Source organism: Pseudophryne corroboree, chromosome 1 (assembly GCF_028390025.1).
Source record: "Pseudophryne corroboree isolate aPseCor3 chromosome 1, aPseCor3.hap2, whole genome shotgun sequence".
Lineage (NCBI taxonomy): Eukaryota > Metazoa > Chordata > Amphibia > Anura > Myobatrachidae > Pseudophryne > Pseudophryne corroboree.
This window is the reverse complement of record NC_086444.1, coordinates 534,035,015-534,048,698: the sequence shown is the minus strand read 5'-3', so window position 1 is coordinate 534,048,698 and position 13,684 is coordinate 534,035,015. Positions and strand designations below refer to the sequence as shown.

The following is a 13,684-nucleotide window of genomic DNA, read 5'->3' as shown; positions in this document are numbered from 1 at the left end:
AAAGAAAAAAAAACCACGGTTAGGTGGTATATACAATTATGGACGGGCTGCCGAGTGCCGACACAGAGGTAGCCACAGCCGTGAACTACCGCACTGTACTCTGTCTGCTGCTAATATAGACTGGTTGATAAAGAGATAGTATACTACTAATATTATATACTGGTGGTCAGGTCACTGGTCACTAGTCACACTGGCAGTGGCACTCCTGCAGCAAAAGTGTGCACTGTTTAATTTTAATATAATATTATGTACTCCTGGCTCCTGCTATAACCTATAACTGGCACTGCAGTAGTGCTCCCCAGTCTCCCCCACAATTATAAGCTGTGTGAGCTGAGCAGTCAGACAGATATATAATATATATAGATGATGCAGCACACTGGCCTGAGCCTGAGCAGTGCACACAGATATGGTATGTGACTGACTGAGTCACTGTGTGTATCGCTTTTTTCAGGCAGAGAACGGATATATTAAATAAACTGCACTGTGTGTCTGGTGGTCACTCACTATATAATATATTATGTACTCCTGGCTCCTGCTATAACCTATAACTGGCACTGCAGTAGTGCTCCCCAGTCTCCCCCACAATTATAAGCTGTGTGAGCTGAGCAGTCAGACAGATATATATAATATTATATATAGATAGATAATAGATGATGCAGCACACTGGCCTGAGCCTGAGCAGTGCACACAGATATGGTATGTGACTGAGTCACTGTGTGCTGTGTATCGCTTTTTTCAGGCAGAGAACGGATTATAAATAAAAGTGGTGGTCACTGGTCACTATCAGCAAAACTCTGCACTGTACACTACTGAGTACTCCTAATGCTCCCCAAAATTAGTAAATCAAGTGTCTCTCTAATCTATTCTAATTCTAAACGGAGAGGACGCCAGCCACGTCCTCTCCCTATCAATCTCAATGCACGTGTGAAAATGGCGGCGACGCGCGGCTCCTTATATAGAATCCGAGTCTCGCGATAGAATCCGAGCCTCGCGAGAATCCGACAGCGTCATGATGACGTTCGGGCGCGCTCGGGTTAACCGAGCAAGGCGGGAAGATCCGAGTCGCTCGGACCCGTGAAAAAAAACATGAAGTTCTGGCGGGTTCGGATTCAGAGAAACCGAACCCGCTCATCTCTAGTTGACACACCCCCAGAGCTGGAATGAGGGTATGATATACCCACTGGAGATCACAGGGCTCACTCACTCACTCACTCACACAGCTACCTGGCACCCAGCAGCATGGAGGCTACATCCCCAGGACTGACCTACAAACTAAAGGCTAAGTATTGAATTCACATGGCTAGATAAGGAAATCTAGATAGATTGCTTTAAGGTCAATGGTGCTGGATTAAATAGGATATTGTAACTTGGTTGTGTGATTGTTGGGTGTTTGTGTTGACACTCTGTGAAGTCTGTGATGAATTGGAACAGTAGACAATCTGTAGCATAGTATTTGTGGTATTTGTTTGCCTATGGTGATTTAAAATAGATTGTGCTGGTTAGTTATAATATATCTTGTTAATCATAAATACCACCATGCAGTTACGTTTGAACATGTGCTGGTAGCAATGGCAGGCTGAGATGTGTGGTTACATTGTGATCTGGTCTTGTGATGAATATGCTCTGGTTATTGAGATACTGAAGTTGTTTGGAATGTGAAAGTGAATAAGATGGTTCTAGGAAGTTGGATTGAAATTGTGAAAGGTGATTTAGATGGTTTGGAATTGTAAAATCAGAACATATGCATTGTTCTGAGGCTTGGACATTTTGGAATAAAATGGAGTCTTGTGTCTTCTGCTATGTGATTGTGGTGTAGTAGAGAGTGCCATGTGTTTGGACCTGCAAATCTAAAATGGCTGCTGCCGGGTGTTTTCCCCTCCCCCTTTCAACCATGTGTTGCAGTCTTCATGGGAGTTTTCTCAAAATGGAGTCTAGCTTCTGTCCCATGCGGTATTGTAGGGTTGTGTATATAGGGACAGCCAGTATGGGTAAGGTCAAGTATTTTCTCCACAAAGATGCTCAGCATTGAATAACTGCGCAGCGATTGTTCCTCACATGTGTAAGCTTCTCTGCAATCATATTGATCTTCTTGTTATTGTCAGCCATTTCTCTCTCTCTCTTCCCCTCTTTCTCTCTTATTTTCCCTTAAATAGTATTGTATTGTATTGTATTTCCTGTGTAGTTATCTGGTTAGGTAGTCTATGTTATATTGTAGTGTACAATTGTATTGTATTATTCTTTTGCAAGCATACCATCCATAATATATATATAAGGCGTTAGACCCTAAGCCCAGGTATCTGTGTATTTCTTATAGTGTTAAGTACTCTCGGAGCGTCGGTGACGCTCAGACAGCTTTGAAGTTAATAAGGTTACACTGTGTTGCATTTACACTCTATCATTACACTAAGGTTTTACTGCATAATACACCGTTTATGGTTTAGATATAAAGGTTTAACATTGTGAGCGTCAGCGCCACTGGTGATCTCCTCGTGGTCCCGAGCGTCCGCTACGCTATAGCGAATCATTACGTTAGTCGGCAGCCAATAGCGTGCCTGCCTGTAATCTCTTGGCCGTGAGCGAACGTGAAGCTTGAGCGTCTCGACTACGGCTAAGCGATTGTTACGCAAAGTGCGTACCCTTACGGTACTCCATACATAAATAGCGTACAGTGTTCTTAGACCTCATAAAGGGTTTTATATACGATAAATATTTAGCTTTATCAGGTATATTGCAGGAATTAGCAGAACTGGCTTCCCTAAGCATCTTCTGATGCCACCACCATGGATTTCACAGAATATGAGTTGATGTTTACAACAATAAACTGGTAACTGTCACTTTAAATTCGAAACATACTTTTTTCCTATGGCTGCAATCTCAGTGTTTGGTTGCGCACACTCGCTTCCACCAATTCTGAGGAGATGAAAGTAGGAGTTCCCTCTCCTGGAGTAGATGAGCACTTCCAAACACACAGCAGCACATCAGTCCATACACTGTAGTTTTTGTGCAATCTAGCTGAGGCTAGTTTTATTGTGCAATACAGAAAATATAAAACATAAAAATATTTGGGCACTATCTAAACAATGCAGATATTCTATCTCAGTGTGGTAGGACCTAATGCCCCCACCACAAACATAGACATATGCTCAGTGCTCACAGTCAGTAAATCACAGTGTCATATAACAGGCATGCTTCCTGTTTCCCCAGCTAGTGAGAGCCTGAGTACTATTCGCAGCCAGTGATCACTTAATTAATTCCTTTAGGAATTGGGTATAATGTATCCAAATGGTGTACAGCTGTAAATTAGCAGCCATTTGAGCTACTGCCAGCAGGCACTATTCAGAGAAGCTCCTCCACATTGGCTTTGGATATTATCTACTATTGGAACTTCCAACAAATCAATCAATGACATCTTGGGAACCACTATCTCTCTGTGTTAGATGCCATCGCTAATTTGGACCCAGTAGTTCAAGGGTGGGGAACATTTAAGCCTTAAGCTGTTGATGAAATATACATACCAGCATGCCCTGCTACAGTTTTTCTATTTAGCTATGCTAAAACTGTTGCAGCACAGCTGGGATGTGTAGTTCCACAACAGCTGGGTGGCTGCTGGTTCCCCACCCCTGCTGTAGTACAATTACAGGAATGGTAAAACGCATTTACCCTACTATTGTAGCTGGACTATTTGTTACTAAAAGGGCTGGATGCCCATCATTGAACTATCCATAATCTATTTTATTGTCAATATCCTGAAAGAGGTCCTTGGCCATATATATCCAAACCACTGAGGATTTTTTAAAAGACAGACCTATATATTGTTGCATGTTAAATATTTTATAATATTCTTTCTTATTAAATTGTTTTTAACTGTCACATATGAACCCTACTGTGTAATGTTTGGAAAATAGGCATTTGTGTGCTGTTTTTTTATTTATTTCCTTTGGTCTATAGACCCTGCCTGAATCTCATCCAGGTGTTACAGATAGCTAAGTTTGTAAAGAATGCACTGCTTGATTCAGTGCTGCTTCCATCATCTGAACATTGGGTCCAGTGGAGTCCAATTTAGGCTTGGTTATCCTGTCATGAAGTGATAGTTTTAGACTCTAGGTTAAAGCAAATGAGAGTAGAACAGATGTTACATAGTTACATAGTTACACAGTCAGTGAGGTTGAAAAGAGACAAAATGCCCATCGGGTTCAACCTGTATTCTGCATTAATCTGTTCATATTATAATGTGCCTGCTGAATTAATGGTTTAGTACCGATTGACAACAATGATTCCTACCACTACCAGATAATTTTAATGTCAATGTGCTAAATGCTAAAGCCCTTGAGAAAGATGAATTGAGCGTAAGTAGCTATCAGCCATTTTGTTTAAGTAGCAGCCATTAAGTGAATAAGGAAAAGATGCTTTGTTAAGAAATCATAAGAATGCTGACATTTCACAGTTAGTACATTCTGTGAGAATCAAGCTCTTGAAAATATGTTAGACAGTTTTTCTTGTGTTTAGACTTCTTGTGAAGGACACGGAGGGGGTCAGCTAGAGAGGAGTTCTGAGAAGAGATGCATTATTGTTTTAATATGTGACATGTATCAAGTGTACATGCAAGTACTATTTTGCTATATAACGCCCTGCCGATTAAACGAGCTTCAGTCTCATTTTGCCGACATAACCGTGTGTGTTGTCTGCTTCCTGGGATTCCCAATCAATTGGTAAACAAATGATATCGAACAGACAATTGAAGGGACTTGATATAAGGAGGCTTATCTCTAACACCCTAGATACGTTTTCCTGTTAGAAATTTGTCCAATCCGTTTTTAAATGCATTTACAGAGTCTGCCATTATTACCTTCTCCGACAGTGAGTTCCAAATCTTTATTGCCCTTACAGTGAAGAACCCTTTCCTACATTGTGTACAGAATTGTCTCTCTTCTAGCCTCAGTGAGTGCCCACGTGTCCTATACAGAGTTCTTTTAATAAACAAATCTTCTGCTAACTCCTTGTAATGACCCTTTACATATTTGAAGATAATAATAATGTCTCCTCTTTTCTAGTGTATACATATTTAATCTGGTAAGCCTTTCCTCGTATTCCAGCGACTCTAACCCTTTAATCAATTTAGTAGCTCATCTTTGAACTCTTTCTAGTTCCCCAATATCTTTTTTGTAATATGGTGCCCAGAACTGAACACAATATTCCAGGTGCAGACGTACCAAAGATTTGTACAACGGCAGGATTACATCCTCGTCCTTTGTCTCAATGCCCCATTTAATGCACGCAGTCACTTTACTTGCCTTCTTTGCTGCAGTTTGGCATTGTGTACTGTTACTAAGCCTATTATCTAAGAGCAACCCCAAATCTTTTTCCACCATAGTTACCCCTAGATTTTCTCCATCTAGAGTGTATGATGCAAGTGTGTTTTTTGTCCCAAAATGCATAACTTTTGCATTTTTCTATGTTGAACCTCATTTTCCATTTAGACGCCCAGATTTCCAGTATAACTAAGTCATTCTGTAGAGACTCCACATCGGTTTCTGAATTAATTACCTTACACAGTTTAGTATTGTCTTAAAAACTTGACACTGTGCTTTCCAGGCCTATTCCTAGATCATTGATAAATATAGTGAACAGCAGAGGCCAAGAACGGACCCTTGTGGTATTCCGCTGACTACTGGTGCCCAGCTGGAGAACATCCCATTGACCACTACTCATTGTACCCTGTTATCCAGCCAATTACCTATCCATGTACAAATAGTATTTCCTAGGCCAAGTTCCCTTAATTTGTGAACCAGTCTCCTATGTGGCACTGTATCGAACGCTTTTGCAAAATCTAAGTAAACCATGTCCACTGCTTTTCCCTGGTCAAGAGTTTTGCTCACTTCCTTGTAGAAGCTAATTAAGTTGGTTTGACATGATATGTTCCTTACAAACCCATGCTGATTTTTGGTAATAAACTTAGGGGGTCATTCCGAGTTGTTCGCTCGCAAGCGGATTTTAGCAGATTTGCTCATGCTAAGCCACCGCCTACTGGGAGTGAATCTTAGCATCTTAAAATTGCGAACGATGTATTTGCAATATTGCGATTACACACCTCGTAGCAGTTTCTGAGTAGCTCCAGACTTACTCGGCATCTGCGATCATTTCACTGCTTGTTGTTCCTGGTTTGACGTCACAAACACACCCAGCATTCGCCCAGACACTCCTCCGTTTCTCCGGCCACTCCTGCGTTTTTCCCGGAAACTGTAGCGTTTTTTCCCACACGCCCATAAAACGGCCTGTTTCCGTCCAGTAACACCCATTTCCTGTCAATCACATTACGATCGCCAGAACGATGAAAAAGCCGTGAGTAAAATTCCTAACTGCATAGCAAATTTACTTGAAACAGTCGTAGTGCGGACATTGTGCATGCGCATTAAGCGGAAAATCGCTGCGATGCGAAGATTTTTACCGAGCGAACAACTCGGAATGACCCCCTTAGTTGCCTGTAGGTAATCCCCTATGCTATCCCTCAAAATGCTTTCTAATATTTTACCCACTATAGAGGTTAAATTAACTTGTCTATAGTTTGCAGGATTATTTTTAGTACCTTTTTAAATAAAGGCACTACCTCAGCTATGCACCAATCCTTTGGTACCATGCCTGATCTAATTGAACTATTAAAAATCAGGTATCGGCGTTTTTCTAGCTGTGTCCTAAGCTCCATAATAATCCTCAAATGAAAACCATCTGGGCCTGGTGATTTATTAATCTTTATTTTGCTTAGTCTTTCCAGGACTACTTCGTCACTTATACAAGTTTCTAGCCAGAGTCATTACCTTCACTGTCATTAAGCACTACTGTCACCTGCGCATCCTCCTTGGTGAATACTGAGGGAGAAAAATTGTTCAATATTTCCGCTTTTAATTTGTCATCATTTGTAAAAGCTCCCAATTAATCTTTTGATGGGCCCACGTTCTCCTTCTTCAACCTTTTACTGTTTATATATTTATAAAACTTTTTAAGATTGGTTTTACTCTCTATAGCGATTTGCTTTTCGTTTGCAATTTTAGCTGCTCATTCCTTTTTGAATCTTTTATTGCATTACTTGTAATACCGAAATGACTCCTCCCCTCCATTAGATTTAAATGTTTTGAAAGCACGCCTCTTATTAGCCATTGCTTCTTTGACCTCCTTATTAAGCCACATTGGGTTGTGTTTAGTACTCCTGCGTTTACTACTCATTGGAATTAATTTGTGAATATTGCTTTCAAGCAACCCTTTTAAAGCATCCCACATTGCCGAAGTGTCCTTGCCATGAACCAACTCTTCCCAGTCAATGCCGTTTAGTGCCCATCTCAGCATATTGAAGTTAGCTTTTTTAAAGTTGAATATTTTGATTGCTCCCTTCTTGCTATTTTTCTTGAAACTGATGTCAAAAGTGATAATATAGTGATCGCTGTTTCTCAAGGTCTCCCTCTCTTTAGTGTTTGATATAATGTCCACATTATTGGTAATAACTAGGTCCAGAATAGTTTTATCTCTAGTTGGGTCCTCGACTAATTGAGTCAAGAATTGATCCTTCAATGTATTTAAAAACCTGCTGCTCCTAGTTTTTAAACATGAATCGTTCCTCCAATTTATATCAGAATAAAGTCTTCTAACACTAGGATGTCCCCCATTCCTGCTGCTTTTTCAATTTGCTGTAAGAGTTTTGTTCTCCTCATGTACGCTAATATCCGGTTGCTTGCAACATGTGCCAATGACTAGTTTCTTTGCTTCAGTGCCCTCACTTGTGATCTCAACCCATAGCGACTCCACATTATCTCCAATCCCCTTGTAAATAGTATCTATTAAGCATAGTTTAAGAGATGGTTTAATGAAGAAACATATCCCTCCTCCCCTTTTGGTAGCCCTATCCCTCCTAAAAAGAGAATAACCCTCCAAAAATGCAACCCAGTCATGAGAGTCATACCACCATGTTTCCGTAATACCTATGATATCGTATTGGAATTTTGATACAAGACATTCCAATTCTCCCATTTTACCTGATAGGCTTCTTGCATTCACAAGCATATATTTAGCTTAGTGTTTCCCTTAATGGTTTACTTTAATGGTATCTTATCTGTCTTTCTAGAATTACTCTTACCGATTGTTAATCTCTTCCCTCCATTTCTACCCTATCATACTTAATACCTCCTTCCTCATTACAATCACTATTTGACGTAATAAGTCTTTCTACTGTATATCCCACCCCCTGATGTTAGTATCTTCCCTTATGCTATGGACATCCTTTTCTATATTCCATATTATTGTGCAATTATCATCCGTAGGTAATACATTTGGAATATCTTGGACAATACCTGTGTTAGTAATTCCTGTGTCAATACCCATGCAGATACCCTTGCCTGAGATCTGAGATCCCGGAAGTGAACAAGCCCAACGGGCGAAACGCGTTTTCCACGGATTACAGCATGGGACCTGTCCTTGGAGGATCCTGTATTATCACCTATCTCCTGACCCTGACATTTTGAGTATCACTTTTCTATCTGCAATTTTCCATCTACAATTGAAGTTTGAATTCCACTTTCTATAGGGGTCCTTTTTGCATTGGGCATATTCACTGCACATTAAGCAGTTGTGATTCTCTGTGCACATTTCAGTATTATAATTTTACATATCGCAGGCTAGTATTATCAACATATGTGCTTATTACTTTTTGGCACACTATTCAATACTGCATGTTATATATTTGAGATTTTTCTCGCATAATAATAATCACATACATTGCAGACCAATATCACTGCAATATGTGCCTTTTCTTTTTGGCACACCAATTAACACTGCAAGCCAATTAATTTGGATTTTCTGTGCATAATATGGCCCGATAACCCCAAAATTGCAGATTATACCTATTCTTCACACATCGTTTATTCTCTTTTCTATACAGTGTGCTATACCTTTTAGGTTGTTTTTTAAAGTAATGATGCTTTGCTTTGCACAAAAAGGAATATATATGTGAATTATATTTACATGTACTAATTTACCTGACGCTGCATACTTTGTGACGTGGTCTCCCGCCAAGGTTAGCGACCACCAGTTTAATTCTAAAAGTGTTAAAATCTTTTTTCCTTTCACCACTTACTATTTTCTGTAGACTCTCATTCACGATCCAGGGTGCACCTTGCCACTGAGTGACAATTGTTTCACCCCGCCTAACGTGGAAAGTAGATCTACACACTATATGACTTTATCTTTCTAAATCTTTACTCTACCATCTCTATATAGGTGCACTCTCATAGGTAGATAGCCTCTCTACTATCATACCACGCTGCTAATGCCCGATCTCGTCTGATCTTGGAAGCGAAACAGCGTTGGGCCGGGTCAGTACCTTGAGAGGAGACTCCCTGGGAATACCTGGTGTTGTAGAGTAGGGACTACTCCCCTTCTTCCGGAGGGTGGACACCAACAGCAGTATCACCACTACTTGCTCTTTCAATAACTTTCTTTACTTTTTTCTGCGTTCAGGTCATGTCAACACAGATATTCCTAATTCTGTGTAACATCGAATAATAGGTGAATAATAAAATGCTTAGTATTAACCCGATTTCAGTGTTTTTTTCTAAGACATTTTGACCTCCTTGGTCGGTCTCATTAATACAGATTATCTGTACTGGTCAGGAGAAACGGGTGTTAGACTATTAAGTGTCTGCAGCCTTTCTAATCCTTCTCATGTGATTAAAAGACCAGAACATTTTTATATTATATTATATTTTCTCATGTCTTTTTTATGTTTACACTTTTCCTTGGATCATAGAGGGGTCATTTTTTTACTTTTGATCAATAAATATAAATTTTAACATTTCTTACTAATAACTGAACAATATTTTCTTCTTTTTTCCTCAAGAGTACGCCCACACAAGAGCTTTCTTTCTCTCCCTTTGTTAGTACCTTTAAGAATGGGTTAGATAAATTCCTAATGGATAAGGATATCGAGGGTTACGGGGCATAGTCACGCACTATGGTTATTATAAAAAAGAGGGGTAAAACGTAACGGCAGTCATCAACTTCAATCAAAATTTTCTACAAAATAATCGTGCATAGGAGACCACAAATAGGTTGAACTCGATGGACAATTGTCTTTTTTCAAACTTAGATACTATGTTACTATGTTACTATGTTACTATGAATACAAGGGTTTACCCGAACTCCTCTGGAGATGTGTGAGAGATGTTGGTGTTTGCATTATCCCCCTACAAATATTTTATGTGCAACATATATGAGCAGAATCACTGATGCTGTTGAGGAAAATAACCCTGTTTCTTCACAGAATCCCCAGGCTGATCAGGGAAACATATGTTGAATTGCACACTAATAATAATCCTATTAATTCTGTTGTTGCTGAGAATAGTCATGTAAATTCACAGATTCCAGAGACTGATTTGAAAAAATTGTGTGTAACTGTATTGTCACTAAATTGGGGTCTTAGCCTTACTTACCATGTTTATCAGTGCTGTCTTCCTGTGATTCATTCATCCATTGGAGTCTGCAACATCTATGAGCTCTGCATATATCTGTACAAGGTTCCAAAAAGTAAACAAACCATCAAAAACATTGGTGGTGCAGCCATGATGGACTCACCTAAGCAGCCCAGTACCCATCACCTGATCCTCTGCTCCAATGAGGCTGGACTTTCTGATACTAAAGCCTGCACATGGAGTGAGCACATTGCCAGAGCAATGTCTTCCTCAGATAGTTACTGGTCACCAGGCTTCAGTCACTACTGTGCTTTTGTGTCTGATCATTTACAGTTTACTATCTATCATCTGTATTCTCCAATTGTACTTGTCTGAGTTCCCAGTCGAGGGTCCCAGCCTTTAGCTCCTGTGTCAGGGGCTGAGGTTGAGTTCCTTATAACTGGTCCCAGACTCTTGTAGATTGGATTCCAGTTCTGTATCCATGTGCAGATTCCAGTCCAAAGTGCCACTCTGTGTTGTTGTGATTGCTATGGACATCTGAGCTTGTCAGCTATAGTCCATATCTGTTCAATGAGCAAGAAATACCTGAAATATTTCATTTCACCTTTATGTCAGTTATATCCAAGGGTTCTGATACAGAGCAATATAATTCTGAAACTGTGACATGTATCTGATGTAACAAATCTGTACTTGCAAATGAAGAACATATTTTCCCTCTACTAGCTGTGGTCACCCAACAGCAAGCAGCACAGGCTAAATCCTCCACTTTAATACCTGAGGGGATGCAAAGTGAATTGTCACAGGAAACACTGAGACAGATTTCTTCACATTCACCTCCCACCCATACAGACCCTGGACATAAACATTCCCCCTCCCTCTCCTTAGATATTGACTAGCAAGATAAAATTCAGACTTTCCAGCATGCACAACAGAACAATACATCTTTAGCACCCTTAGGCATCTATTAATGAAGCAGTGAAAAGAGTGAAGTTGCCCATGTCAACCAATCGGTGTTAAGGTAACATTTATAAAGTGCATTCTATAAAATTATACACAGCAGCTGATTGGTTGCCATTGGCAACTTCTCCACACTTTTCACTGCTTCATGAATAGACCCATTAGAAGGTGACCAGACCTACCTCCCATTGAGTCTCACCAGGAAACATATTATGAGAAGTAAGAATACTATATAGAGGAAAAAAAATCAAAGGATTGCAAGAGGTTGGGGTGACTCTAAGACAGCTTTTAGTACCCCAGGAATATAAAGAAGGGTTGTTGAGAATATCTCATTAAGCCCCCTTGGCATGACATTTGAGCATAAATAAAACTAAGTCACACTTACCTGTAGTACACTGCTTTATTACCTAGGAATGCTGCTAGAAATAATCACCCACTTTTGCTCCTGTCACACTTGTCAGATGGTGGGAAAGCCTGGAGATTCAGCTGACCCTTTGATTAGCCTGCAGTATATTTTATGGGACCCCAGGCAATTTCTAGTAGCTCTGGGAAAGAATATATCCAAACAGTTGTGGACTATATCACCAGGTGCCCAGAAACTATGGCTCCATCATCAATATGGACAGGCAAGTTGGATGATCCCTTATAACCATTATCTCTTGTGTATGGTTCCCAAAGGAAATGTTAACCAATCAATGTACCCAGTTTACTCTATATCCAACCTTATGCAAATGTTGAGGAAAAATATCTGCAGCCTTCTATTGAGAGAATGGAATGTAGAAAGCTGAATCAGTGCACTCGTTCATAGCGTTCACTTCCCTGAAGTGAAAGAGGTTCCAGATCCTCTTCCTGAAAGTCTAATTAACAAAGTCCCTTATAGTGCAGGTTCTACCAATTGAAAAATCAATGCCACTCTTTTGAAATACTACTGTGCAGACTCCATGTTGCTACTCCTCCAGGACAGCACCAATCCTTGTACCAAGGTGGTCACCAAGGCTACTACTGCACATGTGTAAAGCCATCTTAAGAATGTGTGAGAGTGACATTAGTCTTCCACTTATCTCCAGATGAAACCTGAAATTACCATTGATATAACGGCTTTTCCAGCATCCTGCACTGCTACCTGATACAGGCTCTTCTTTATTTTTGATAAATCACTTCACTGGTTAAATAACTGTGTTTTTCGTACTTATGAGTTATCTACTGGTGTACACAGAAACTTTGCTACATTCACAAGCCTGGAAACACATATTTCCAAAACCATCTTACTTACAATAGGAAAGTTCTGTCATATTATAAAATGATTGAGTCACAAAATACCCTTGTAAAAACAAAAATAAAACGTTTATATTATGATTAGTCAACTTCATTGAATGCGATGCAAATATTTTGGACAATGTAAAATAATTTTCAAACATCTACTATGATGATTCTAAGTTATTCTGATTGACAGTGCACTGACTTTATGTGTAGAATCATACATATTCACCATTGTCACCTAATTAAAATAATATTCACTGCCCAACTGACAGAGGCTAAAATGCCTACTCAGGCTTAGACAGAAATAAATGGTCCTATATGTGTAGCATAAGTACAGACACTCAAATTACTGGCATAACACTGTTAGAATCTTGTGAAATGTAAAATAATAGTGGCAGCAATTAAGTTTCTTCTGAGAGATACTGTATAGCACTGAATTGTTTCTGAAGACAAATTATTGAAAACTTTTGTATATTCTCTTTCTGAGAATAGAGGGACTTATTCAGGTTTGTTAGCAAACCAAAAAAACACAATAAAGGGCAAAACCATGTTGCAATGTAGGTGGGGCAGATGTAACATGTGCAGAGAGATTTAGATTTGGGTGGGGTGTGTTCAAACTGAAATCTAAATTGCATTGTAAAAATAAAGCAGCCATTATTTAAAATGCAGATAAACAATAACAAACATGTTAACAAACCTGAGTAAGTTAACCTCCAGAGTTAGGTACTTCACTAAAGAGGTACTTGATGTTTGATATTATATTATACAATATTTACTAAAAGAAAGGAAAAATAACAATATTTTAAGCCATTTATTTGTGGTATCATCCTTTTTTCTTTTTTATTGCCTTTTAATATCTCACTGCATCTACTGTAGGTTAATCTGTAATAACAAAAGTATGATGAAAACAACCTTTAATTGGTATTTGGTATAACAGTTTGCATAATATCCTACTGTATGTTATATTCTGATTCTAAATTACTGTTTTTACATGCAATAATATTGCACAAACAGAG

The 13,684-nt window shown here is 39.3% G+C and overlaps 1 pseudogene; it reads left to right on the top strand.

The window, feature by feature from the left end:
• Positions 1 to 9,286: 9,286 nt before the first annotated feature.
• LOC134958193 (5S ribosomal RNA) lies at positions 9,287 to 9,405 on the top strand (annotated as a pseudogene).
• Positions 9,406 to 13,684: the final 4,279 nt, after the last annotated feature.